The 5,001-nt window shown below is 24.0% G+C and overlaps 1 protein-coding gene across 7 annotated transcripts in view; it reads right to left on the reverse strand.

Moving 5' to 3' along the window:
• LOC117174095 overlaps nucleotides 1-5,001 on the reverse strand; it is a 298,870-nt gene that overhangs the window by 182,188 nt on the left and 111,681 nt on the right. The window lies entirely within an intron of this gene.

The following is a 5,001-nucleotide window of genomic DNA, read 5'->3' on the forward strand; positions in this document are numbered from 1 at the left end:
ATTATAATTATAAAATATAACATTAATTTTAATTAATAGTTGACTAACTTTTAATAGAAATAGTTAAACTTTTAACTAAAACAATTAGTTTTCTGAAAAAAAATTGAATATGAAGATGAATTTTCTTGTAGTTTTAAGAAATTAATTTTCAAACCAAAACAAACAAAAATCTGCAAAATAGTTAAATTTTCAGAAAAGAAAATTTTCAACTAATTTGATAAATTGTCAACCAAAAAAAAACTAAATTTTTAACAAAGCAGTTCCACCTTCAACCAGAAAAATTGAAGTTAATTGAAAATCACTTGAAATGGTTTAAAACATCCTAAAATATTTAAAATCCTTTAAAATCTCTTGAAATTTTGCAAAGCTCTTGAAAATTCCTTGAAATTTAAAAAATACCCTGAAATATTTCAAATCCGTTTAAATCTCATATTAAATTACTGTGATCAATTGAAAATTCTTTGGAACATTTCTAAATACTCTCAAGTATTTGAAAACCTTCAAAATCTTTTCAAACACCTCACACCTTTTAAAGATTTCTAAAGTGCTTTGGAATTTTTTAAAAATAACTCTACTAAAATTGTTAAAATTCTTTGAAATTCCTTGAAGTTACAAAAATAAATTGAAAATTACTTGAAATCTTTTAAAACATTCACAAATATTAAAAATCTTTTGAAATTTCTTGACATTTTTTTAAGCTTTTGAAAATTCCTTGAAATCTTGAAAATTCCCTGAAATATTTCAAATGCTTCAAAATATCATATTAAATTACTGTAATCAATGAAAATTCCTTGGAATCTTTTTAAATACTCTCAAGTATTTTGAAACCTTCAAAATCTTTTGAAATGCCTCGGACTTTTTGTAGGATTTCTAAATTACTTTGGAATTTTTAAAAATAAGCCTTCTAAACATTTTTTAATTCTTTAAAATTCCTGTAAATAGTATAAATAAATTAAAAAATTCTTAGACATCTTTTAAAACTTTGAAATCTTTTGAAATTTTGTAAAGTTTCACATTAAAATTTAAAAAAGAATAGTTTTAAAACGTTAAAAATTGAAACGTTTGTAGATTAGTAATTTCTATTAAACTTTAATTTAATAGTTTAAGTAATCTACAAACAGTTAAATTTTTAATGTTTAAAAATTTCCTAAATTTCAGTCTGAAATAATTTAATTTAGAGATTGTCTAACTGAAAAATATACATTTAAATTTTGAACGCATTTAATTTATTTATTATTATTATTAATTTTTTATAAATAAACTTCCGAGTTTACAATTTTAAATGTGAAGACGTTATCCCATCGAGTTGAAGATTTTTCTTATTGAATAGTTGAAAGTTTTTGAAAATAAAATTTCGTAAGCTTTGAATTTTTATTGATTCCATCTTCAAAACTATAATCTACAAACATTTCAGTATTTAACGCTTTGAAACTCTTCTTTTTTTTAATTTCAATCTGAAGCTTTACAAAATTTCAAAAGATTTCAAAAGATTTGTAAGGATTTTAAATATTTGAGGATGTTTTAAAAGATGTCTAAGAATTTTTTAATTTATTTGTACTATTTACAGGAATTTTAAAGAATTAAAAAATGTTTAGAAGGCTTATTTTTTAAAATTCCAAAGTAATTTAGAAATCCTAACAAAAAGTCCGAGGCATTTCAAAAGATTTTGAAGGTTTCAAAATACTAAAGGGTATTTAAAAAGATTCCAAGGAATTTTCATTGATTACAGTAATTTAATATGATATTTTGAAGGATTTGAAATATTTCAGGGAATTTTTAAGATTTCAAGGAATTTTCAAAAGCTTACAAAAATGTCAAGAAATTTCAAAAGATTTTTAATATTTGTGAGTGTTTTAAAAGATGTCAAGTAATTTTCAATTTATTTTTATAATTTCAAGGAATATCAAAGAATTTTAACAACTTTAGCAGTTATTTTAAAAAAATTCCAAAGGACTTTAGAAATCTTTAAAAGGTGTGTGGTGGGTGAAAAGATTTTGAAGGTTTCAAAATACTTGAGAGTATTTAAAAATGTTCCAAAGAATTTTGAATTGACCACAGTAATTTAATATGAGATTTTAAAGAATTTGAAATATTTCAGGGTATTTTTTAAATTTCAAGGAATTTTCAAGAGCTTTAAAAAAATCAAGAGATTTCAACAGACTTTTAAGGATTTTGATTATTTGAGGATGTTTAAAAAGATTTCACTGAATTTTAAATTAATTTTTAAAAATTAAAGGAATTTCAAAGAATTTTAATAATTATATCAAGGTTGTTTAAAAAACTCCCAATCACCTTAAAAATCTTTAAAAGATGTCAAGATTTTTCAAAAGATTTTGAATGTTTGGAAATATTTGAGAGTATTTTAAAAGGTTTTAAGGAATTTTCAATTTATTACAGTAATTTAACATGAAATTTTAAAGGATTTGATACATCTTAGGATATTTTACTAGATTCTAAGGACGTTTCAATTGATTTCAGTTATTTAAAGCACTTTCAACGAATTCCAACTATTTTTTTCAATTTTTCTGGTTGAAAGTAGAACTGCTTTGTTAAAAATTTAGTTTTTTTTTTTGGTTGGCAATTTATCAAATTTGTTGAAAAATTTATTTTCTGAAAATTTAACTATTTCTATTAAAAGTTAGTCAACTATTAATTAAAATTAATGATATATTTTATAATTAAAATATTAACATTAGTAATGTATATAGTAGTAATAATATTCATGCTATATACACCTGAAAAACATAACCACAAAATCGACTCGTGCATGAAATGAAGAATCACGCGAAACATTAAATTCGCCAATTTCTTCCATTTCTTTCAAATGGGGATCGAGATATAAATAGAAGACCACCGAAGTCTTCCGAAGCTTTCAGATCGACAAACATCGTACAGAGGGGAACCGAAGTCGAATCGTGCATTTTCGGCTTACACACGAAGTCACAGTGGTAATCATGCACCTTCTGTTTTACGGCTTCCAAACGATAGGTATGGTGGGGGTAAATATCAGACTCGATCTGGCAGCTCTGAGCATGATCTAATGCATGCATGGTCTAGACACTTGAGTGCCCTGTTTCGTTCAAGTCACGCATCCGCTTAATTCCACCATTTTGACCGCGCAGTTTGAGTTTGACGCGTAAGACTGAACGGTGAACTGTTACAGGGAAATCAGTATGTAGGAAGAAATATTATGAGAATATTAAAAGAATGAATTCAAAAAGAACTTTCAATGGATATATTAGAAAATTGGTAAGGAAATAAATTATATTCAGACCAGAATACAAGTATGTAAATAATACTGAATGAGAAGGATTAAAAGTATATACAATTTTTGATATTTGTGATAATGAATTTCATTTCAAATATCTCCGTTTACCAATGAATGAAAAATTCTCAGGTGGACAATTCTTTCAGAAATATATATGTAAAAGTGACAGAGGTTTGTAATAGAATTACGCGGGTCCGTAAATTTTACAGAAAAGTTTGTTATCCTTCTGAATTTACATATAAAACGTATGTGTAAATGAATGCAATATTATAGGGGTTTGCTAACATTTATTGTAATTTTGAATAGTCTGCTAAGAATAAGAGATTTTTAGTGTGATACAATGTGATTTCATATTATATCTAAAAAATGGAAAGGCAAGAGGGAGTAACTAAAAATATGAAAATTGTGCCTGACAGTAAAATAAATAAAACATAATAACTATCATTTTTTATGTCATGGGCACTGCAGGTTGGCCATTTTAATCGAAGAAAAAATTTCCGGTCATTTCCCGGTTTTTTCCCGGTTCGCTAACATTTTTCACGGCCAATGAAATTTAAAAAATCAAACTATGTTCTAAACATTTTTCCATATAAAGTGTTAAAAAATAAACAACACTTTAAAGCATTCAAAATGGAACCCTTGAATTCCAAACTTTTAAAATTGAAGTAAAAGTAAGTACAGTAAGAAGTAAAAGTAAGTAAGTAAAATATCAATTATAGAGCTCAAAGATTGAGATTAGTTTCAAAAATATGAATCCACGTTAACATTTTTAATAGTATACATTAAAGAATCAAGCAAGGAACTTTAAAAGTTTAGAAAATTATGCTATTTTAAGTCATTCTAAGCTAGACACATTGAAAGTTGAAAAATAATTTTTTAAACTTAACGTTTTTCAAATTAGAAGTTGAATTATTTTTATTTTTAATAGTCTAGGCATCATTCCAATGCTTTACAATTTTATTCCAAAATCTTGAAAAATCTAGAAGTGGTTTTAAATTTTTCCAAATTCAAAATCTTTTTTGAATTTTTTGTTAGAACTTTTAAATATATTTTAAAATTAATTATTGCATTTTTTTAAACCTTTAGGAAATCCTGCAAATTAAAAAACAATGGAATTTGCATTTAACGAGATTTTAAGAGATTTGAATAATGGTCAAAGAAGAACATGGAAGTTTTTAAGGATTCTATTTAATTTACTGAATTTTCAAAAATTGTAGGAAAATTTCGATTAATTTTTTAATATATTTAGAAGTTCTGAAAAAAATGTTAACACACTTCGTTTAAATTACTTGAAATAATTTCAAGTTTTTAATTAATTTTGAATCTTTTTAAAACTTGTACATATCTCTTAAAATTACTCAAATTTTTTTAAATTTTTAATTCTTATTTATGCGTCAAAATTTAAAAATTTCACTTATAAATTGAACACTTTTTAAATAGAAAAATTATAATTTTAACGCTAAAAAATCAAAAGTTCTTCGAAAATATAAAGATTCAAGGCTTTCTCTGTAAAACAATTCAGTTTCAAATTGTTTTGTTTTAAATATTAGGTTTCAATTTACTCGTCTTAAATGAACAGTGAAATATTGCTAAATATTAAATACTTATTTTTTTTCTACATTAAGAAATTTCAAATTAAATGGGATAAAAGTGAAATAATTTAGACTCACAATATTTTAAATTCAATAAAAACCTTTAATTATGACTTACGATTTTCATTTGTATATAATATG

The sequence above is a fragment of the Belonocnema kinseyi genome, chromosome 6, assembly GCF_010883055.1.
Source record: "Belonocnema kinseyi isolate 2016_QV_RU_SX_M_011 chromosome 6, B_treatae_v1, whole genome shotgun sequence".
NCBI classification, from domain to species: Eukaryota; Metazoa; Arthropoda; class Insecta; order Hymenoptera; family Cynipidae; genus Belonocnema; species Belonocnema kinseyi.